The following is a 25,929-nucleotide window of genomic DNA, read 5'->3' as shown; positions in this document are numbered from 1 at the left end:
GACTGTGATTTCCCTGACTTAGTGAATAATATGGCTATATTGCCAGGGAGGGGTATTTACATAGGGAGTTTTATATACATGATTTAAATAGGGGAAAGGGGAAAATTGTTAGCGAGTTATATAATAAAGTTAATAGTTAATATGGAGATGAAAAGAGGGTGCTAAGGTATGAGACCTTAGGTCATTTTAGGGAAAAGAAGACTCACAAACACTGAGTGAGCAATCCTTGAGTGAAGCAGATGTTCACCAAGGCACATGTCATGGAAATGATGAAACTGAGAGGCTCAAGCAGATCTTGACCTCTTGGGGGATGTTAGTAAGTGACTTTGGGGTGATGAGAAGAAGGGAGAGGTTAGTGAATTCCAGCCTGAGTACCTCCAACTGAAAAAACTGCCTCAAACCAAAAAATGGATTGCTTATCAAAATTGGAACACAGCAGTGGCACTTAGACTAGCACACTCTTATGGACACTTCTTTGGCCATCTGTAGCAAATATGGAGCATTGCAGCATGCATAGTACGGCATATTTGGCAATATATAAATGTCGATCATGAAAGATGATTAACCTGCTGCAGTAGGAGGCTAACACATGACATATTTGGTGAACCTACCATCCATGATTTCGCATGTGTATCTTCATCCATGGATGCACCCATTGTTGATCACTCGCAGGACACGCCGGATGTTGGTCCATCATTCAACAGCGTAGAGGATAAGCTATTCATTGAAAATCCACTTTATCTTTCATCTGTCTTTTTTGGAAACACAGAGGATTAGTTTTTTCCCTTTTCATCTACCCCTTTGTTTGATTTATCAAATCATGAGGATATCGATGAAATCATTGATTTTTCTGATCGTGGCTATTGTGATCCATTTATTCTCATATTCAATCATGATCATGATTCTATCGTAGTTGATTTTTCGAAGCCACCGGTTTATGATGATGTATTTGAGGATGAATTCAAAACACCCCAAACTATCGAGGCACTTCAGCCCAAGCTGATGGTTATGTCAGACCCTCATTTTCCTGAGGTTGGTTTCACTTCCGATCAAGAAATTTTTGAATCACTTGAGGCCCCTCATCACCCATATATATTCATTGAAGATCAATCTCAAACTCAGATCATGCTTCCTCCACTTGAACTGCATGATCCCATCACTTATGCATTGGAGGATTCTTACATTGAGAGCACTCATGCGCGACGTAAGTTATCTTTGTTTCTTTTGTTTTCTTGCATTTCATAGTCAAGAGTGTGCACATGCTTCAAAGTTACGCACTGTATCACACAACACAATGATAAGTCCATAGATTGCTCATCATGCACTTTCACTCACTCATGTCCTCTGGGCACTTTGAAATATGAAGAGTGTTTGTTTCATTGTTGTATCTTTCTTGTTTGCTAGTTCGTACAACTGGGTTTCTCGTGGACCAAGCCTTCACCAACATGGGTCAATCAATCCACCGGTGGCTGCATTGGAAATATCACTTCACGTGATTAGGTCCATGCACCGTTAGCTTACGAGTAGGAGTAGTGTTTTATTTCAGTTTGTTTTCTTGCATGCTTTTTTTCTTACTTGCTTTGGTTGTTTATTTTCATGCTTTCTTGTTTGCTTACTCACTTTTCTTTCGCTTTTTCCTCTACTTCTACTTCTGCTTTTCTTTATGTTTGTTTGCTTGTAATGTTCGTAGGTTAGTTTTGCATGAAACCATGTATGAATCTTGGAACAAGATGGGTAAAGTACAAGAGGCCTTGTGCAACTCACTACTTGGTTATCTGTCATCCTACCTATGTATGAAGAACTTGTTACTTTCATTCCATGATACATCAATGGAAAATACGTGCTTTTAGAAGTGAACCTTGGTGATAACACAACACTTGCACTCTAACTAGTGTCACCTACTCTAGTCGGTTGTTTTTTGGTTAACCCTTGTCAGCTCATACAAGTAGAGTAAGGTGAGGGGGGGAACCTTAATAGGCACATCAGAGATATAATAAACTACTTCTTTGTTGGAACAACCTCTTCTTCTCTCGGTAAGTCGGGATCCCTCTTAAGCCTTTGAAACGAATAAGTGTTATGCATAGTCATAGAAAATAAAAGAAAAATGAAAGTAAAAAAAATTCAAAATTTAAAAATGAATAAGGTGAAAGAAGAGAAAGTCTTCCGACGCAAAGACATGATGCAATTAACTCCGCTGGGGTACTCACCAGGTTCGCTGACAACAAATCCATGTTTTTGTTCCTATGTGACTCCACTGGGGTACTGCCCAAGACTGCTAGCAGCGGAACAACACCAGAGATGAAACTAAGACTCTGACAACTATAATGCTTGTCCATCAATATACCCCTCAACCCTAATCAAAACAACTATGTTGACTTGGCTTGGAATGTGTGTCAATCGACCAAGATCTTGGCAGATGCTACATCTTACAATCAAGCTAGTGTGAAACCAAGACCAGTTAAGAACTGAACAATACTTCCAAAGGTGTTAAAATTTCTTTTTACAAACAAGCTCCATTTAGAGAGCTAGAGTTATACGGTGTGTCACCAAGTGTTGTGGCGGCTACAAAAACCCTCCAAAAATTTTCCTTAGCTTCGCTTTGGAGCCTCCCTACAAACCTTTTAGAGAAGCATGTATTGCTTTGTCAAGTACACAAGCTTCAGCGCTTTTCTTGCATAAAGAAAGCATGTCTATCAAAGATTGATGCATTCCCCTCACAGGTTGTTCACTTGGACTTGGCTCGTAGCAGGTTGAGTAGCTCCTTCAAGAATTTGCGCAAATCTGGAGGGCAACCAGCCTTCCCTCTAGAAATTGTACAATCCTGACTGACATCCTGTTGGCCTCTAGAATTGTGCAATTCTGCTGAGCAACCTTCATCTTGAAAATTGTGCAATCCTCCCGATTGGGCTGCTCAGCCCAGAATTTATGCAAATTTGGGCAGCAGTCAGTTGCTCTACCCAGAAATTTGCAAATCTTTTGAGTAGCCAGCCTAGCTCCCAGCCAAAAATGTGCATTCTCTCCCAGCAGTTGAGTAGCCTCTTGCATGTGCAGTTGGGTTGACCGGTTCCACCCGGGACCAAGGAAACTTGACTTTCATGCGTGGATTTCTTTTTCCTGGAATAGAAAAAGGAAACATGCAAAGGCATCCCATGATTCAGGGAGCTATTTTTAGCAGTGGGAGGTTACATGAAAATATCGTTTTAGAATCTTTCCTCCAAATGTCGCTTTTTCCTAGATTTGTGGCATGAACGTCATGAGCCCAAAATTATTTATTTGACGCATTAGATCTCATTCTTTCACATCGACCTTAGAGCTCTGGCACCCCGCATCACATCCAAGACTCTTCGATACGTCCGGCTCAGTTATTCACAAGTGGCCTCAACTTGTCTTTTTCAACATTTCTATTTCTTTTTGTGTTTTTGCTTGTGTGAGTGTTTTTTACTTGATTTCTTTGAATGGTTGTTGTCATTTACATGCATCATATCTTTTCCTAGCACTGTTTTAGTTTTCATCAACATCTCACTCCTTTCACATGCATGAAACTGTTTTGCACGAACGGTCGTCATTTCAGCGCCTCGCTTCACCCACATGCATGATATTCTGTTTTCTGAATATTTCATTCAATTTTTGCATGCAAGATCAATCACTTATGCTTCCACTCGGTATCACCATGCATTCACTTTCACATTTGCTTTTAGTTGCCCGTCGACGAGTCTGGGCAGCCTTGGCTTGGACTCTACCTCACTGAGACTGCATTGCGCAATCCGGAGAGGGAAGGCTCTTCCTTCCTCTACAGAAATGTGCATTTCTATCCAGGATCTTTCCTCTAGGATTTCTTTGCTCAAAACTAAGGGACAATGGCTGTTGGCCCAGAAAAGTGTGCAATGCAGTCACTGAGCCTGTAGTCATTGCCCGCAAATACACATTGTGCAATTCTAGTAGCCAACAGTCACCCTAGATTGCGCATTGCGCAAATCTAGTAGCCAGTCAGCCTCCCCAGACAATCCAAACTGCTTTTTTCACAAATCTAGTAGCCAATCTCCCAGCCTCCCAGAAAAAATTAATCAATTCTTGCCTATCAATCCCCAGGTATGTGTCATGTCATTCATGAATTTTCTTTGGTTTTCACTGATAGGTTTCTTGCCATGCATGTTGCTTTGTCTCCATATCTTTCAAGTGTTCATATGCCTCTTAGCAGTACATGATCAATGGCCTCCAATGGATTAGGATCACAGGACTGTGGCGAAATGCAGCTGAAGCAGCAGTTGAGTGAGTGTCCTCTAGTCTACCGATCTATGAAGATACCAAGTTGTTTCTAGACAAGGACATCAAGTTGAAATGGAAAGAAGTCAACGATGTTTTCATGGGAAATTTTGGGGAAGATCTCGAGGACCACCAATTATATGTTAAAATTAACAAGTCGGGCTTATTCTAGATTGTATGTAGGCACCCCACCTTCCCATGCACAGACATGCTACACTGGATCGTTTCACACACTGACCCCGAGACGATGACCTTGAGCACTGTCATTGGGATGAAGATTTCAACCTTCTTGGAACAAGATTATGATGAGATGTATTAGATGTTGGATCTTGTGACTATCATGGAGACTCCCTTTAGCTTACCCAGTAGCAGTGCCAACACTAGAGACATTGAAGAACTAGGTAAAGGAGCCAGCTAGATTTAGGATGACACACAACCAGATCTACAAGACAAAGATACTATGAAAGGCGTATCAATACTTGGTCATATTTGCATGTGATTGTATGGCCAATAAAGCACAGAAACCTTCCCACAAATTTGGGTGATCGCACTGGACCAACTGGAAAGAGAAGGAAAACCATTTAACTAATCCAGCATGTTGGCTCATCAGTTGAACGAATAGATAACAAAGGCTAAACAGTCACCTGGAGGTATGAAAGCAGAGATCTACATGTATGCCTACATCTTAGATGCAATCTCTGCCTGACAGGAGTTCCCAGGCTTGTGGGCATGGTCACCGGTGAAGAATGTTGCGAACACATATTGTAAGTTATTGTCTGAATGCAGCTTTAGAGGAGTTACTTCCCGGTTGTCCGATAATTTTGTCAACCCCGTTTATAAGATGATATTCGAACAAGATCCACCCTGCATGTCGAAGGTAGCAATGGAGGCACTGATAGACATTACTGATCGGTATGCCTCACTGTTCGGCACCTTCATACGAATGTTCAAGAAGGAGACACCTCTTCATATTCTATTGAAGTTTTTCTTGGACATACTCGTCATGCAGGAAGTAGCATATCACATCTCCACAGGATTGATAGCTAGACTGCACCAAAAGAAGAAGGCTCCTTGGCCCACTTTGCCATTGCAGATTGGGTTATATGAGATCCAGAGTTTCAAGCAAGTGGATGTTGAAGCAAAATGGATGAAGATGTATCCATTCAACATCTGCAGTTACAATCTGTATGACCCACATTGTATTGTGAAGGATCACTATATGAGAGTACATTTTAACTAGATCCATGAGGCATTTCATTGGGCTGAGGAGGACCCATGGAGATATTTCTAAAGCTCCTCTAGACCCAATTAACAGGTCAGCTTTGATTTGGAGTGGTTAGCAAAGAAACGTGAAGCAGCATCCCAGAGAGAACCACCACCAGAAGAAACAGTAGCAACAGAGGATAAAATACCAATGCGTGACAAAGGAAAGAAGAAGATTGTTGATCACATGGATGAGGAGGAAAGTTGCAAGTTTTGAGCAGATCCACTTATCGAGAAAGTAGATTTGGCTATTGAGGCAAAGAGGCAATAGCGCAACAAGCGAATCATGCAAAGGCAGAGGGAGAAACAAAGAGTGGAGGAAACATAGAAGGAGTTGCATGAGTTGAATCAAAAACTCTGGAAGGAAACATAGTTATAGAAACAGGAGAGGGAAGTGCAACAGGAACAATTACAACAAGGGGTGCAACATGTATGGAAGTATGAAACAACACTTGTACAAGTAGTGGATTCATCAGAGTAGCTGGCATCAAGAAAATAGGGTGAACCCTCGCAGGAGCAGGACTTTGCTCAGGAAAGAGAGCAAGCACTTGAACAGATGAATATGGATATGAAGTAGCAGGAGTCAGGATAGGACATTGACCTCATGCCTCACCACCAATAGGTTGACCCACCAACCTCACCACATCAAGTAGATGAGCAAGTCTCAAGCGACCAAGGAGGCACTAAGATCCTTGGAGATTAACCGGAAGAAGAGATGTGCAACATCTCATTCAACAAATCTCAACATAGAGTTGTGCAATCTCACAGAGTGACGACTCTGGATGATCACACATCTCCTATGCAAGTTAAAGAACGAGTGATCATGTTAGATGTGCACAAACATCCAACAACCTTGGCTGATGCTACCAAAGCATATGCCGAAGCCACTAGCTCAAGTGTTCGCTTTCTGATAGCTAAGAATGAGCGAATGACTAAGGAACTTCAGATGGCCAAGCAAGGAGGAGAGTTAATGAAAACGTTCGCTTGAGATGAACTGAAGAAGGAAATACTATATGAAGTATTTTCCCTTGCAAAAGTTATGCGATCATTCTTCTCCAAGTTTGGTACTGTGCATAAGGCAGTCGTCCATCTCAAAGGATGGCAACATCGATGTGCTAGGAGAGTACGTATCTTGGCGAACTTGCATGCCGTTGTTGATTACATACAAACATGGATAATGAGATACAAGGGAGCCCCGCTTCACTTGCCTAAGATGATAAGGGCCAGTGTAGCCGAGCTAAAGGCATGCATCTGGAGTCAGATCTGGAACTATGAAGAGATCCCGTAGCTCATCACTAGTGTACACTCTTTGCACACACATGTATTCAAGAGTATGGATGTGGTGGTGTGAGCACATGCGATCCCATCTATTGGGACTCTCACCCAGGTGAAGACGAAGCCACAGGTCTCACTAGAGCTTGACTCGTACTTTGACGAGTTGATGTGCATTGCCACCAACCTAGGTTTGCCCATCAGTGCAGACATCATCCACAAGTTTGTGGTTGGTATGGCCACACTAAAGACAATTATGTGCATTCTTTCAGACGTGTTGGCCAGAGGAGCGCGAGAAGTGTAACCGGATACTATGGAGGCGAGAGTCAGGTTCCAGACAATGTCACGTTGGAGCACACAGACACCATCAAGGACTACTGATCTTGGCATTAGTATGTTACTGTTGATCATCACGAGGATGTTGAGGAGTTGGACTTCCATGGTTTTCTAAGTCATATTGATGTCTAGCATGGCTTTCTCAAGCCAATTTTGTCTCACATGGGTACCTGTGCATTGTAATGTAATGTTTTGTCAAGTATAAGCTCAAGTGTCGATAATTGGATATAACAGTCATAGAGTAGGTGAAGAGTCGTGAGGGTAGTTGAACTATCACGAAGGGGAATGTCAAGGGTCACCCCACCCTTTGCTATACATAGTCCCTCAAAACTCATTGTAGAGGCTTTTGGTTATCCAAGCTTCCAATAGGAGCATCTAGAGAAAGCTTGGACAGTATTGTAATGAGCCTTGGCTTCTCCACTACACAGAGCTAGTAGATCTCATTGGATGAGCAGGCGGTTGTGGATGTAATGTTCCATTGTCCGAACTAGTGGTTGGACATGGATGTATTGTATGATTGGAGCTTACACTTCTTAATATAACAAGAGCAAGAATGCTTCATGTATATGTTTTATTGTATTTGAACTATTTGGTTTACTCTAAATGATGTATGTATCAGTTAACTTACGCATGCATGTATAGCTATCTGTGTATGTATGCATGAATATTTCTGAAGCATGTTGTTGGTTTAACCATCACTATGGATTGCCAGCTAACTTGCCTTCCATGTTGTGATGTATCATTGCTCGTGTGTTCCCTTCTTAACTCCATGCTATCACAGGTTTCCAAGGGGCACAATGATCTCAACCCCCGTGTGTTAGAACCTCTCATGCACCTTCCTTGGCTCACTGCACTGGTCACACCCTTGCTACCAACTGAGTTATCTTACTTTCCTCTGTGCGAAATAGTGTTCAAGGCATTACCTACGACCCATTGCCGGGACTCCTACACCAAACAGTCTAAGGTCTAATTGGGACTTCTTACTGGGGAGATCCCCTAACATGTTGGCAGGTCCAACACCGCCAATAGAACAAAGGATATGTCCACATGACCAAAAAACATAAACAATGGCCCAATATAATTCCTTAAAAAATTGTTTTAAAAAAAAAACTTCAAACATAGTTTTTTCTGACTTTAGCAACAAATGTTTTCTCCAGGCTTGGCTCCTTCGATGATGTGTGGAACCCCTACACTTTATCCATTCCAGCGATTCACCATTTATACTTTGCACATGGTTAGGCTTCATGGCAGCGACAACAGTGGTCACTTTACACCACTCAAAAACAACAATCAACAATTGCAAATCGTTCCACAAGACAAACTTCACATTGTCTCACAACCTCTACTCGGCAAAGACCCACATAGTCAACACTGTCTAACGCAGAATGCTCCAGCACTGGCTTTGATTTACAACTTCACGCTCAGACTTCACACACATAGTAGATCTTCCAATAAAACACCAAGCCCTCATCTCTTCACTCCGCCGAGCCCACTCTACTTGGCTCTGATACAATAAAAGAAACTTAAAGACTCACGAAGAGCTTCATCATTGCACTATACATAAGATGATTTATACAAAATCCCAGCCAGTAAATCTACATGGATTCATCGACTACCATTTACTACCTATCTAAATCCAATGACTCCTCACTGGCTATCGCCGACCTCCCGCCGACTCTCATCATCATAAGATCAGGCGTGGTTATTATTCTAATAACTATAGCACGATGGATTGTGTTTTTGTATAATCGATTACTTAAAAGTGAAAGTAAAAGAGGTATTGTATCATTAGACGATTAAGAACCTTGCTATATGAATATATGCTGTGCTTCATCTTCACGGGCTAGACTTGACTTCGAGAAAATAGGAAATTGAGTTGATTTCAGTAAACCAAAATACGTAGCCCATTGTGCGGAGCTCCACATAACTACCACACTCTGCACTCCACATTCCCTTTCCTACACAAGCTATACTTGATGAAAGAAACAATTATTTTGTGAATGCTTGACAAAAATGTTTTAAGTTGTATTATTATAGATTAATATATGCATTGAACTTGTATTATTATAGCTTAAAGTAAAAAATAATGGAGAAATGGTTATATGGTTGTAAAATATCTCCTTAGTTTAGGATAAGTTCCTAGAGTTTAGGAGGTTGTTTAAAACTACCTATTTTTCAGTGATGTATTTAATATTGTAATATTCATTTGATGTAATGTAGAGTGAACGAGAGTGAGAGTCTCCTCTTTGTTTTGGGTGCAGTCTCCCAAGTGCTGTACACACTTGTGAGCTGCAACTCCTTCATTTAATTCAAAGTGTGATTTTTATCTTGGTATCAGAGCTTAGGGTAGAGATAGCCTCATTTTTTCTTAGGGATGTATCATTAGTTACATTTCTGTAGTGGTAGGAGTGCATGTAAATGTATCTGTGTGATCAGGTGGAACTGCAGTAACACCTGGAGTGAAGGATCTAAGATGACTGATCATCTCTGAGTCGAAGAAAGGGTTGGAGCATATTTTTTTTAGAAGCAGCAGTAGATTGGCGCGGATTTTTTGCAGACAGTCGTGCCAATCCAGAACAAAACTGAAAGGCGCGATTTTTTAAAGAACAGAAGCGCCCATTGGCGCAGGTTTGGGGTTGTTAAGAGCACCAACAAAATTATAACTAAATTGGCGCGGATCCGTGGCTGTTAAGCACGCCAATTTCCGTGGACACCGTGAATTTTTCTTTTCTGCAATTAGCATGGATTTGTAGCTGTTCAGAGCGCCATAGAGCCAACCTCTTTCTCTCTGGAAATCTGCAAATTTTGTTGCAGATTGGAGTTGCCCGGTGGTGGCACGTGGAGATTGTTGCTCTGTGGTAGGAGATTTTATTTTCCCGGTGGTGGCGAATTGAGGTTCCTTGATCCGCTTGGATTGGACCTGCCCGGTGGTGGCGAATTGGGGTTCCATGATCCGCTCAAAGGTAGTAGATCAGACTTTCCTGGTGGTAGCGAATCAGAGCTCTGTGATCTGCTCGGTGGAAGCAGATCGATTTTTTTGCCCGGTGGTGGCGCAGTGCAGCTCCTCGATCTGTTCGGTGGAAGCAGATCGCGTTTGCCCAGTGGTGGCGTGTTGGAGCTTGCTTGTTGATCTTTTTGGTGGTAGCAGATCGGTTTTGCCCGGTGGTGGCACAGTGAAGTCCCTGATCTGTTCAGTGGCAGTAGATTGGACTTGCCCGGTGGTAGCACAGTGAAGTTCCTGATCTATTCGGTGGAAGCAGATCGAACTTGCCCGGTGGTGACCGATTGGAGTGTTCAGTTGGGCGAAAATGAACAACAACATAGAATCATACCTCCACGAGTCTGGAAAACTTGATGGAATGAATTTATCCAACTTGAAATTCAAAATGCAAACTTTGCTGGAGAGCGTAAATGCATGGGCGATCATTGAGGGAATGAGCTGAGATCTGGAACAACAACCCAAGAACAAGACTGGGATAAAAGAGAAACGAAAGCAAAAGTTATACTGAAGATGTCCGTTAAGGACAATATTATCCCACATATCAGAGATTCCAAGTCAGCCGCTGATCTATGGACAACGATCAAGAACTTGTACGAGACTCAGAATACAAATCGTGTTCTGGCACTCAAGGGAAAGTTGTTTGCATTGAAGATGGACGAGAATGAGTCCGTTGGTGGATTCATGGCCAGAGTCAAGGATCTGAGAGACAAACTGGGAGCTATTGGAGAAAAGGTGTCCGACTCAGATCTAGTTACACTCACATTGAACAGAATGACTGATGAATATCAGACATTCATCACAGGACTGTCAGCGAGGGAGAAAGCCCCTTCATTTGATGAGCTGACAACGATTCTGTTTCAGGAGGAGGAGCGAAGACTGAATCTGAAAGCTCGGAGCAATGACCTAGCTCTGATGGTGAAGAGGTGACAGTATAGAGGAAAGCAGCACCAACACCAACATCAGCACCAACAACCGCAGCAGAAGGGGGCCAACTCTTTTCAAAAGAGACCATTCAGAGGTATGACTGATAATTATGTTAAGACATGTTTTTATTGTGGGAAACCTTGTCATCAAATTAAAGAATGATATAAGAGGCAGGCAGATGAAAGAAAAGGAAAACAGAGGAAACACCAGGGTTGTTTTGCTGGATAAGAGGAGGACCACAGCCATGATCTTCGATTATTCACAGTCGATTGTGCTCTTTCAGCATCGAAGGGAGATGAGGATGAAATATGGTATGTCGAATCTGGCACATCCTCACACATGACCGGTAAGAAGGACTATTTTGAATTTCTTGAAGAATCTGCATGTGGATAAAAAATTTATCTAGGAGATGACAGTGGGTATGAGATCAAAGGATATGGAGATATTCCTGTGAAGCTACCTAGTGGCGACATTAAACATCTTAAAAATGTATTAAATGTACCAGGAATTAAGAAAAAATTGATCTCTGTCTCAATGATTACAGACCAGGACATGCAGGTGCAATTCTTTAAGAATGGTTGTGTCATTAAGGATAGCCAGATGGAAACACTTGCAACAGGAGTGCGCAGGAATTTGTACAGATTGGATGCAAAGAGTATGCCACGACAAGCAATGGTTGCAGCTGGATCAACAGTCGAAAATCTCTGGCATCAGAGATTTGGACATCTCAATTTGCAAGACCTCATCTTACTTCAGAAGAAAGGTATGGTCGATGGACTCCCTGTTTTTCATAATGTCAAGCTGGAATGTGATGGATGTGCATTAGGGAAAATGCATGGAGAAGAATTTCCTTTGCATGTCAACGGAAAGGAAAGAGACATCCTAGAACTAGTGCATACAGATATTTGTGGACCTATGCAAACTAGGTGCCTAGGAGGTGCATATTATTTTCTGTTGTTTACAGATGACTGCACTAGGTTTTCATGGGTGTATTTTTTAAGTAAAAAGAGTCAAGCCTTTCCATCCTTTAAAGAGTTTAAATCTATGATAGAAAACCAAACAGGAAAGAGGATAAAGATTCTCCGATCGGACCAAGAGGGAAAATACAGGTTAGGAGAGTTCATGAACTTCTGCAAGCAGCATGGGATTATGCAGCAATTCACAGTGCCACACACTCCACAGCAGAATGGAGTAGCAGAACGCAAGAATAGAACTCTTGTGGAGTGCACAAGAAGTATGCTTCAAGGTAAAGGTATATCAAATGGTCTTTGGGTAGAAGCCATTAATACTGCCGATTATTTAAAGAATAGGAGTCCTACTAAATGTCTAGGCTTCAAAACCCCCTTTGAAGCATTGTTTGGACTCAAACCAGCAGTTAGTCATCTAAGAATATTTGGATCTAAAGCTTATGCTCATATACTAAAAGCAGATAGAAAGAAGTTAGACCCCAAAGCCTTGAAATGTATATTTGTAGGATATGGCACATAGTATAAGGCATACACGTTATATAATCCTGTGACTCATAATGGTTTTGCATGCAAAGATGTTATTTTTCATGAACAGACTGAAGATGGAAAGGAAGACTCTAACAATGGCAGCCACATTCCATTGCTGATAGAGATAAACAGTGACGAAGATGAAGAGCAGGAGCAGGAGCAGAAACAGGAAGAAGTAGCAGCAGATAGTGTAATAAGTGATGATGCAGGCTCGGAAAGTGTTGAAACAGATAGAGTTGAGGTAAGTCCTCTAGCTAGAAGATTAGGTAGGAATACTAGACTACCTGAAAGATTGAAAGGTTATGCTTTAATGTCCAAAATTTTAAACATTGTAGAACCTTCAAATTATGAAGAAGCAAGTAAATCAAATGAATGGAGGGCTGCAATGCATGAGGAAATTGAATCAATATAGAGAAATCATATTTGGGATTTAGTTGAGTTGCCTGAAGGAAAAACCACTATAGGTTGTAAGTGGCTGTATAAACCTAAAATAAATGCAGATGGGAGTGTAGAAAAATTCAAAGCTAGACTGGTAGCAAAGGGTTATTCACAACAAGAAGGCATAGATTTCGATGACACCTTTGCCCCTGTAGCTAAACTAAATACAATCAGAATGCTAATCTCTTTAGCAACAAAACATAAATGGAAGCTACACCAACTAGATGTTAAGTCTGCATTTTTGAATGGAGAATTAAAGGAAGAAATTTATTTAGTATAGCCTCCTGGTTTTGTCAAAAAGGGGTAGGAGCATTTAGTGTGTAAATTGCATAAGGCACTTTATGGTTTGAAACAAGCGCCGAGGTCATGGTATGAGAAAATTGATTCATTTTTTATACAACATGGTTTTCATAGGAGCCTCAACGACCCAAACCTGTATACCAAGATAAATAAACAGAGGCAAATCATTTTGATTTCTTTGTATGTGGATGACATGATTATAACAGGAAATGCAAATAATTTTATCAAAGAAATCAAGCAGCAAATGTCACAGGTATTTGAAATGAAAGACCTTGTAGATCTTCATTATTGCCTAGGTTTGGAGGTGTGGAAAGATTCTGGTCAAACATTTCTAACTCAAGGAAAGTATGCCAGAACCCTGTTGGAAAGATTTAGAATGGATCAGTGTAAAATAGCAGCAACACCATTGCAGCAGAACCTCAAGTTAAGCAGTGATGATGGAACAAAACAGGTGGATGCCACTTTGTATAGACAGCTAGTGGGGAGTTTGATATATCTCACAACAACTAGACTTAATCTGGCATATTCTGTCAGTGTGCTGAGCCAGTTTATGTCCAAACCACTTGAAAGTCACTGGATTGCAGCAAAATGTGTGTTGAGGTACCTTAGTGCTACTTGTAATTATGGTATTTTATACACTGACATTTCTGATGTTACTTTAGTAGGTTATTCAGATTCTGACTGGGCAGGTAACCTGGATGATCGAAGGTCAATCACAGGTTACGCATTTAGTATTGGATCCGGGGTTATTTCGTGGAGTAGAAAAGAGCAAAGTACTGTAGCATTATCATTATGTGAAGCTGAGTACCAGGCCTTGTGTGCAGCTATATGTGAACCCATTTGGTTGAGGAGATTGCTCAGTGATGCAGGCGAAGGGCAGAAAGAAGAAACCAGCATCAAAACTGACAACCAGAGCACAATAAAGCTTGCATACAATCCATTTTTCCATAAAAATACCAAACATATTGACACTTAGTTTCATTTTGTTTGAGAAAAGATACGTTTCATTTTGTTCGAGAAAAGATACAGTCAAAAAGAAATATGTGTGGATTATTGTAACACTAGTGATAATTTAGCTGATATTTTTACTAAGCCTCTAGGGTGAGTAAAGTTTGAGTTATTTAGAGGGATGTTAGGAGTGCAGAATAACCCTTTCTCCATTAGGGGGGAGTCAAAAATAATGGAGAAATGGTTAAATGGTTGTAACATATCTCCTTAGTTTAGGATTAGTTCCTAGAGTTTAGGAGGTTGTTTACAACTACCTATTTTTCAGTGATGTATTTAATATTGTAATATTCATTTGATGTAATGTAGAGTGAATGAGAGTGAGAGTCTCCTCTTTGTTTTGAGTGCAGTCTCCCAGGTGATGTACACACCTGTGAGCTGCAACTCCTTCATTTAATTCAAAATGTGATTTTTATCTCTTAATTTATGCATTACTCTATAATTTTCCAGTCTATTATTCTTTATTAAAATATTCAAAGTACAAAATTTAGTGTTTACCCGATTATGTTGAAGTTGAAATTTTCTAGAGGCATTTGTGCGGTTCTTAGCCTTTTTATTCCATGGAATGATTTAGAAATTATAATAATGTCATGATGTAATCAATGGTGATATCAAATTACTATTTAAGGACAATCCTCCTTTATTAAAACCTTTTATTGTCACGAGATCATTATTGTATACATTAATAATAACAGAATCACCATCAAAATAGTGTGAAATTGACATAGAAGTAACATTGATTCTAGTCCTTTAGTCCTTAATGTGTGCAACTTTCATTTTTTTTTTTTGTGAAGTAATCAAATTTTAAAGAGAAACTTGCATCAAGCAAGTAATGCAATGACCTATGCAGTAAATCTAAGAGCCGATCATGTATCATGCAATTAAATCAAGATTAATTATTCATCAAAAGTACACAAATGTTCTTTCAATAAGGCTTGTCGAATCAAAATAATTAGAAAATAAATTGTTTAGAAGCATGGATTAAAAATGATAGAATGAAAAATGTACTATTGACTTGAATTGAAAGACAATTCTATTCACAATAATTGAAATCTATTCTAGGAGAGAAATTGAAATTACTCTATTGAACAGAGTTGAAACCTTTATGCTAATTGCAAAATCAAATTCAATTCTATTTTAATACTTTGAATTAAAAAAAATGAATAAAATCAAACTTCTACTCTAATTATAAATCAAATAGCAAAATGAAAATACAAGCCTTGATAGATTACTAATGCATGCAATTATGATTAAAACTAATTTGATCATCTAAATTTGAGACTAAGTGAAGAAACTCAATTAAATGAACTAAGGAAATAAATGTTTTTGTGTTGTTTTGATTTTCTAGAGAACACTCTATTTGTAACAATGAAATCGGTGAGTGAATGAACAAGAAATAAGTAGAGATAAAAGCATGAACTAACAAAATTGAACTTGATGTGAATTGAAAAGCAATTAACACAAAAAATAGCTAAATTATCTTACAACTCTCCAAGGATCCCTCTTGTTGGGTGTAAAGCGAGGTAAGCTCAAATAAAATCAATTAATAACGCATGTGCATGCTCTGGAACAGGGTAGTTGTATTGATAAATAGAGTTATTGAATTAAAAACTTTAAAGTGCTTCAAAAATTTGCTATATTCTCTTGATATATTTAAAATCAAAGAGATATTTATATGACATATAGCCTTGACAGCATAAAGAAGGAAATAATGAAAGGCAAGTTCGTAAATTGACAACGTAGTTTTCAAATTTAATTAGGAAAATCGATCTTGCATGATTTTCTCTATCATAAAAAATCATTTAGATCCTCTTCATCTACACATTATCCATCGACTGTCATGATACTCACTTTCTTGCTATCAAGTTTTTCCATGTCGCTTGATGTCAAAAACAGCTTCCTGAAAGCCTTATGCGTGAACATAAAAATGTTGACCAGAGGTTTCATCAAGTAGATTCTATATCCCGATGACCCTCTAAGTAAGCTTCATAGGTGGATGTCCACATCTCTCGCATTTGGCATATGCTTATATCTTTTATTCACCTTGGAGGTCTCTGCATCCTATCTAACCATGGATTGAGCTAGTGTAACAATTCGTTAGCCAAAGAGATGTTTTAGCCAATTTCCACAAGGAAAATCTAGATCATGGGCTATAAGAATTTGATACTTTTTGTTATACCTCAAGATGACTTAAATGTCATTATGACTTGTAAATATATAAATATAAGTATAGGAAAGTATAGTATGGATGAAAAGAAGGGGCAAATGATGTCAAATTGAGGACAATTCGAGGATCCAACAATTTTCAAGAGCCAACATGTGGAGTTTTCGAAAATCTGGAGTTTGGATAATAGTTGAAGCATCCGATCCACTAGCATATTCACTAGAAGACACATCGTAGTTTAGATAGTTTACCTGATACATCACATAAAAATAACAATACCAGATTTACGATGGATCATGGTTACAAGAATAAAAAATAGTTGTAAAGTGAAAATCAAATAAACAATACTTGAACAGTAGTTGAAATAGACTTGGTCATGTTGGGAAGGATGTTTTTATTGAATTGGGAAGCTTCCTAAGCACAATTTTTCACCGCCCTTGCCTGTGTAAAGGACCTACAACTACTTCAATTTTGGCATTATTGAACAAAACAATAACATAACAGTGTCAATGTTAGAAGGCCAGTTCCCCCCTCTCCTCCATTTTCTTACATAAACGAATTACAATCATGTCAGTGTCAGAGCACTCTCCAACAGAGTGGCCATTCTCAAAATTATTTATTTTTAATGTCACCAATAAAATTACTGCCACCAAAGGAATTATGTCCCATAAGAGCTATCTAGGCTACTCGAAAATTAGAAATAAGAATTTTAGAAAATTAAAAAATTAATTTTAAATTTCCAAAAAATAGAAATATTAAACATTTTCATGAAACTTTGGTTAAAATGGAAAAAACACAACAAAAAATGCAAAGTCAATAAACTTTAACCATCAATAGAATGCTATAGTCCCTGAGACAAAGACTAATAATTATATATATATTATAATGATTACATTAAGAAAAACTCTAGAACCCAATATTAAAAAGACGTTCTTACTTTTTTATTGTAACATTACATCAAAATTTTAAAAACAAAATAATATATATATATATATAAAATGTCAATTATTTAACCAAAGTAAAATATGCATGCACTTTGGTGACATTGTCTAAGGAGAAATAAATTACATAGGGAGGAAAATAATTTCTTATGAACTACATCTAATTTATGTTTTTACAATTTCATGTTCATGCAACTAATAATGTAAAATAATTTCTTATGGACTACATATAATTTATGTTTTTATAATTTCATGTTCATGCAACTAATAATATCTATTTTGATGTTTCTAATATTCATCCACATTAATATATGTTTTTTTTCTCTATAAAGACTAAATCTATTAAAGGAAAATCAAAATAATGATACAAAGAGGGTGAGGCCTCAGGCAAGAGCATCTGAGAGCTTGCAGTGCATCAAAACTGTCCCAAGTATGGGAGAACCAGTTACAGTAATCAAGGAGCCAAACATAAGGACCTGAATACAACGATAAGACCATAAAGAAGAGATGGGATAGCCCCCTATGAAACTTTCGAGACCAGAAACAAGAGATGGGATAGCCCCCTATCCATATCTGCAAAAGAGCTACAGATTGTCACCCCACCAAGACAAAGAACCAAGCTACCAAACCGCAGAGGCTAAAACAAAACTACAAACCCAGAACCACCTGAACCTAACCAAAAATCCATTAGAAAAAAACTGGGAGGACAAGAAAGGCCCAAGTGGCATCACATTACCATATCCTGGTCCGAAAGCTCCTCCACAATAGGGCATTCATTGCCACGTCAGATGTCTTCATCCCCGGCCACGTCACCAGCTCCACTACCTCCTGGAGGGACCGACGAAGGACGAGTGCCACTGGAACTACCTACAATGGCCATCGTTACAGAGGCTCCATGAGTGTTGCCCATTTGGAGGTTGAGTGTCGCCAGGAGCACCAACCTCGTCATGTTGCTCACCACGCCCATCCACCTTGCCTCCTTCTACCATATTCTGCTCATTCGCCATGATTATACCAGCAATTGCCTTGCCTCGGATGGAGTGAGCACTTAAGGCAATCTTCATGCAAAATCGCTCTCGCCTGAGGTGAGCCAGCTTGAGCCATATTTGTGCCTGGAGAGGAGCGCTGTCCTGCATCTGGCAGGGCCAAGCGCCGACAATATTAAATAATTCCATTAATTAACATTTAATTCACCTGCATCGGGGTCACATTAATATATGTTATTGAGTATGATAATTTCCTTTATAATTATATGTCCATTTTTCACCAATTTTAAATATAATGTTTATGTTGATAATTTACATGTTGGTATGATAATATTTATTATAACAATCTTAAACATTTCTTTAATTATGTTATTAGATTAATTTATGTCACAAAGATATAATTTAGACTGCTTTCAAATCTCTTTTAAAGTGAAAAAACTTGAGATTCAAAATTAATATGGATCTAGAATAATTTAAAATAACTTACCATACATAAATTATTAATGAATTTGTTTATTGTTATTAAACTTAGAGTACTTAAAATTATTACTCCCTTACTCAAAAAAAGTGATTGTGAAGATATCATCATTTTGTCGAGAGGCACATTCTACAAGGTAATATGAGGGTGAGGCACATTCTACAAGCTAATATGAGGGTGACGCGTGATTTTTTCTGTGCTCAATGTGAAGCTGATACATGTCACTTTTAAAATAAAATAAAATATATTCTAAATAAAAGTCATTGTTATTTGCAATAAAAACATAAATGAATGCATATATTTGGTTAGTTTTAATTAGAAGCATTATAAAACATCAATAATCTCACTCTTATTGAGCTTGTTGTAACTCACTTAATATTAATAACCTACTATGAAAGAGATGTGGGAAAAAAATCACTTTCACTCTCAAAGTCATAAATAAAATATTTCAAATGTCTATGTTAAGTAACATAATATATATATATATATATATATATATATATATAATTCAAAATAGAACTTAAACCAAATATTTGAAAATCTACTTTAAGGAATATATATATATATATATGCACACCATAGTAAAATATTCCAATGCCCACATTAAGTAAGATATTTCAATGTCAACCATTCATATATGTATATATTATGTCAAGCAAGAAAAGGTATGGTTAAAACATTTTAAAACATTTCACGTAGGCTTACTATTTTATATTTTGGCCATTTTCATGTATATATTTTTAGTCATTTTTGACTAAAATCTAGCAAAGGTTTTTTGGAATTATAAGTTTAAGTTTTGTATTGTACACAAGTGCCTAAGGGGACTTTAAAGGCATTCTATCCATTTATACGTTAAAAATTGTAATTTAAATAATGAAAAATTAGACATTGTGATTTATTATGCTCGAAAAGAGATTAACTCTTTTGAGATGCAAATATTTTTTTAAATTCTCCACTTTAAAATAAATTTACATATATAAAAATTTGATCCCACTTGACAAATTCATAATTAAAATAGATATATACAATACTAACAAACTAAACATAATAAAATATTTATAATCTTATCCGAGTAACATAAATAATCCAATAAAATTATTAAATTAATATATATAAATATCAAAATGAATTATCAAATATTTTAAATTAGTTATAACAAATATTCTCATACCCAACCACATATAGCTGGAGTGTACATTATTAAACCCAAGGTAATAGATTAATGTATATAGATATGAAAAATGTTAAAATGGAAATTATCAAACATGATGATATATAGATATGAAATTTTGGAGGCAGATTCTGACTAGGAATACTAAAGATAATAATAAAATTGCTTTTCATGATTGGAATTCATATCTTAAAAACCTTTATGAATCTCCAAATGTCATGGATAATTTGGAAACCCTGCTCACAATGAAAGAAGTTTTCGCTTTAGAAGACATTAAGTTTGGGGTTAATCACCTCGCTAACGGGAAAGTTAAGCACATTGAAGGTTACCAGGTGGAACTCTTAAAAATTGGAGGTCCTGTCCTCATCCCCCACATCCACAAGCTTTTCAATCAAGCAGTCAAGCAAGGTTTCCCTAAAACATGGATTGAGAGCTTCATTATCCCTATTTTTAAAAGTGGGGATACAAATAACCCCTCTAATTATCGAACAATTATGATCGACCATCTCTTAGCCAAGTTATATGGTAGTATTTTGGAAAAGAAGTTAAGCATATGACGTGAAAGTGAAGGTAAGCAGGCTAAAGGCCAAGCAGGTTTCAGAAGGCATCACTCAACAACAGACCACCTCATTATGCTTAGGATCATTGCGGAGGGATGTCGTAATGATAAATCCAATTTATTTTGTTGCTTTGTGGACTTTAGAAAGGCTTTTGATACGGTTCCTAGATACAACCTTTGGAGTAGATTAAAAGAGCTAAAGGTTCCTCTCAAGTTGAGAGCTTCCACTATAAGGTTATATAAGAATGTAATTGCCAAGCTAAAGAGCAATGAGGGGTGGTCAAAAGATATTAAGTGTAACATAGGAGTTAAACAAGGTTTCCCCCTCTCCCCTACCCTATCTGGCATTTACATCGATAAGCTCGAAGGCTATTTAGAGGAAGCAGGATGTGATGGCACGATCTTAGCTGGGATAGTCATCATCCTTCTTCTCTATGCTGACGATATTGTTCTTCTCACAAGGTGCCCATCTGATCTTGATAAGAAACTCAGGCTTCTTAAGGATTTCTGCTCTACCATGGGTATGATTGTTAACACTAACAAAACAAAAGTTATGATTACCAAATCCAAGAAGTACACTTACGCTAATTTTATGTATGACAATAATAACTTGAATTGTATTCTTACAAGCACCTAGGAATTGATATTCATCCCGAGCTCAACTAGAACCATAGCATTAAGAAAAGGATTAATGGGGGGTGGAAAGCTTATTTTGGTCTTGAAAATAATTGTAAAACAAAAAACCTCATAATGTGGAATAAAAAGAAGTTCCTATTTGAAACTTTAGTCACTCCTGTTATCTTATATGGCCGTGAGGTTTGGGGTTGCAGCATCTCCAGAGAATCATGGAGAAAGATTGAGCAAATCCAGAAGCGTTTGATAACTTATAACCTAAAAATTAAAAGCAATACACCCTATCCTATTCTCCTTATAGAAGTAGGGCTTTCCCCTATTGAGAGCCTAGCTATGATTAGGTTTCTACTGTACAAGCACAAACTCAATAACATAGACGATCATAGACTTCCTAAGCTAGCTTCAAATTCCAGCCAAAACCACCTAAGGCTCAATCAGGGGTGGCATAAAGACACGAGGGTCTAGTTAAATTATTGGGATATCAATGAGAATGATGCATTGCAAAACATTAATAACATTAAAGATATTGTTACTTCTATGTTCAAAGAAAAAATGTGGTGTGAGAAAGATTTAGCGGCTAAAAGGAAATTAAGTTATTTTAAGAAGGTCATCAACCCCACCCTAGAAGATCAAAAGTATCTCTCTATTTTAACTAGCTCAAAGAAGAAAATTAATATAACAAAGATTAGAACGAATTCTCATGAGCTCCACAGTGAAACAGGCCGTTGGGCAGTTCCTAAAACACCATGGATGGAAAGGATCTGCCATATATGTGAGAATAGTAACATCAAGGATGAAAACCACTTCCTCTTAGAGTGCTTCGCGTACAACCACATTAGGTCTCAGTTTTACAATCTTTGTTACAATACTGACCTTCCTCGCCTTTTACAATGTCAAAATTATAGTGAGCTCGGGAGGCTTCTCTCCAAGCTTTTTGAGCATAGGAATAAAATCTTAAATCAAAATAAATAATTTGTTTCTTTAGGTCTGATAGACCAATGTTTGGTCTCAACAGACGTTAACCATCATCATCATCATAAAAATTGTGGCATTAATATGAAATAGCCAAAAAAAAAACCATCTATAAACCATAAGCAACTTCTTTTCTCTTTGTGCAGTTTTTTATTGTTCCACATCCAACTTCACCCTCCACATAATGTGTATGCATATTTTGATTGGGTTATCATGTTTATATAATTTTATTAAAATTAATTTATATTATTTAAAAAATAATAATAATAAATATAATATATATGTAAAAAAAATTGTAAGAAAATTTATTGATATTTTAACATTTTGTTGGATACAATTTTTTTTTTATATAGATATAATTTTAAAAATTAAATTTTATTAAAAATAAAAATAATAATTATGTTAAAAATTGTTTTATAATTTAATAAGTGATAATATTGTCATTTTTTTCAATGTGTTTTGAAGTTTGTAGACATTAAAAATTTAGTGATTGCTATATCCACAAAATATTTATATTAAGAATATCCAATCAAAGGGATCACTCCCTATCAACTCAATCATAGACAACTTTTTATTAGCTCAAACATAGAGCCTAGCCTTGAGAGTAACAAGAAAATTAAACTCATAATTTCTCACTAAAAAAAGTTTTTAAATGACAAGAACTCAACCAATTGAACTAACCCTAGAATTAAGAATGTTCTCACTTCATAAAATATATCATTATATTAAAAAATACAATAAACTTTCTCACAATCTCAAAATATGCATGCACTTTGTTTGTACGTGACATTGTCTAAGAAACAAGAGAGTACATGAGGAAAATAATTGCTTATGGACTACATAGAATTTATGTTTTTACAATTTCATTTTGACGTGAGTATTAATCTTTATTTTGATATTTCCAATATTCATACCTATTAATCTATGTCATTGAGTATGATGATTTCGTTTATAATTATATTACCATTTTTCACCAATTTCAACTATAATGTCTACACTGATAATTTCCATGTTGGTATGATAATATCTATTTTAACAACCGTAGACATTGCTTTAATTATGTTATTAGATTAATTTATGTCACAAATATATATTTTAGACCACTTTAAAACTTTTTTTAAAGTGGAAAAATTTGAGATCCAAAATTAATATGGAGATAGAATAATTTAAAATAGTTTACTATACACAATTATTAATGAATTTTTTTATTGTTATTAAACATAGATTTCTTAAAATTATTCCTCCCTTACTTTTTATTTTGTGAATATATCATCATTGTGGTAAGAGGCATATTTTACAAGCTAGTATGAGGGTGACATGATTTTGTCCACACTCAATGTGGAGTTGATACAAGTCCCCTTTAAAATAAAATAAAATATATTCTAAGAAACCCCATATCCAGGGAAAACCTTCAAATTGAATCTGTTTCTTTTATTATCTTTAACAAAAGTTATCTTCAAAAAAATTACAGCAAGGGAACACTTCCCTTTTACAATAGAAAAACCACTGAACAACTCCAAGGAAAATCAAATCACCCCTGCACACTTGTTGTACTATGGTCTCACTAATTCTGGGTTGAATTAGAGGTTGTTAGACCCTCTCTTTCTCTCCCTCCTGGGAATTAATCTTTTGTTGACTATTGAAACCCTATTTTTCCTCTTGTTAAGCTAACACAAACTACTTATGGAAAATCAAACTAGCCACTTATGTGCCATATTACCTTTTGTAATTCGACCTAGGTCCCACCATCACCTTCAATTGTTGATATTAAATCATGATGAAGGGTTGAAATCTAATCATATGTTGACTTTAGGATTTTTTATTTTTACAAAGTCCAACAATGGAAAATAGTTAATTAAATTAGTAATACGCAAATGGTTGTCTTTTGGGTTACCCTGTTAGCCTTGGCACGTAGGCAAGCAAAACCCTTTTTTCTTTATCCAATCAATATTCCAGGAAGGTATTTTTCACTACACGAACATGTCTCTAAGGTAAACAAATATTCCCCTTGAAAAAGCATTGGTCAGAATGTATGTTGTCTACTACTCTGTTGGTATGTACTGGAGTCTAATAGTATCGTTCTGAATAATGTCCCTAATATGATGATAATGTATCCCGATGTGCTTTGAGTGATCATGAAATATTAGATTCTCAAAGAGCATGATGCAACTTTCATTTTTACAGTGGATCACAGTGGGCTCTAGCTCCTATCCAAACAAGCCCACGAGTAGCTTTCTCAACTAGATGGATTTGTATGCTACCAAAATAGTGTCCATGTACTCGACCTCTACTGATCTCAATGCAGTTGATATTTTCTTCCAGTTGAAACCAACAAACAACTATTGATCTAACACTGAATGTGGAGCCCAATGTGCTTTTCATGTTCGTATAAATCCCTTCTAAATCTACATTAGTGAATCCCTCAAGCATTACTCCTTTAACTTGTCTATACTATAATACATACTCTATTTCCCCCGTGCGATACCTCAATATGTACTTGGTAGAAATCCAATGCACCCTAGGATGCTCGACCTTGAATTGGCTCAAAAAGTTAACTACAAAACACATGTTTGGTTGTTTTTTCACCAAATACATTACTAACCCAATCAATTATCGATAAATCATGGGGTCTACTTGATTTGATACGGATGTCTCTACCTTCCTCCAGCTTGTGACTAGAGGTGTGGTCATGGACCTATAATATTACATGTGGAATCTCCTCAAAATCTTAAGGGCGCACTTGCCTTGCCCTAAGAAGATCTCCCATCTCCCTACCAAAACTCCAATCCAATGAAATAGTGTATCAATTACATATCCTTCATCTTGAAATCACTTGAAAGATCTATCTTGCACTCTTGGATGATCTTATTTGCACCTCTCAAAATTATACCATCCATGTACAACACCAGAATTAGCGGCTCACCTCCAACCACAATGTAAGATAGTTTAGGGTCTTCTTCACTCTTAGTGAATCCCAATCCCTAAAGGTAACTATCAATACATGAATACCATGCATGTGGAGCCTGTTTGAGCCCATACAAGGCTCTCTTAAGTCTACACATGTGAGTCTACCTATCACATTTGTCAAACCCCTCTGGTTGTTCAATATAAATCTCCTCCACAATAACCCCATTGAGAAACTTTGTTTTAACATATAATTGGTGGATCTTCCACCCCATATAAGTTGCAATGGATATAATGGTCCCAAAAGATGAATATTTGGCCATTGAGGCAAATGTCTCATCATAGTAGATGCCCTTTACCTACGAGAAATCCTTTACCATAAATCTTGCCTCGTATTTGTCAATGCTCACATTAGCCCCATGCTTCATCTTGTAGACCTAGCGAGAGCCCACCATGTATTTTCCCTTAGGCCTTGATACAACCTTCCAGACATCATTTTTCATGATGGAGGCATATGTTAGCCTCCTGTTGCAATAGGTGTTCATATTTCATGATTGACAATTTTACATGTCAAATATGTCATACTTTGCATACTGCAATGCTCCATATTTGTTAAAGAGGCCAAAGAAGAGGCCATGAAAATGTGCCAGTCCAAATGCCACTGCTGTATTCCAATTTTGATGACTTAACAATTTTTGAAGAATGTTCTGTAAAAGGGAAGTCCAAACAGTTTAATCTTGGCTTCCCTAGGTTTTAATTTCTTGTTTTAAAATATAGAGAATTGATATCTGTCCAAACAGCTTAATCTTGGCAGATTTGTAGA

Source organism: Pinus tabuliformis, chromosome J (genome assembly GCF_031772625.1).
Source record: "Pinus tabuliformis cultivar Carrire ecotype Pingquan chromosome J, CPIR1, whole genome shotgun sequence".
Taxonomy (NCBI): Eukaryota; Viridiplantae; Streptophyta; class Pinopsida; order Pinales; family Pinaceae; genus Pinus; species Pinus tabuliformis.
Note: the sequence above shows the minus strand (reverse complement) of the source record.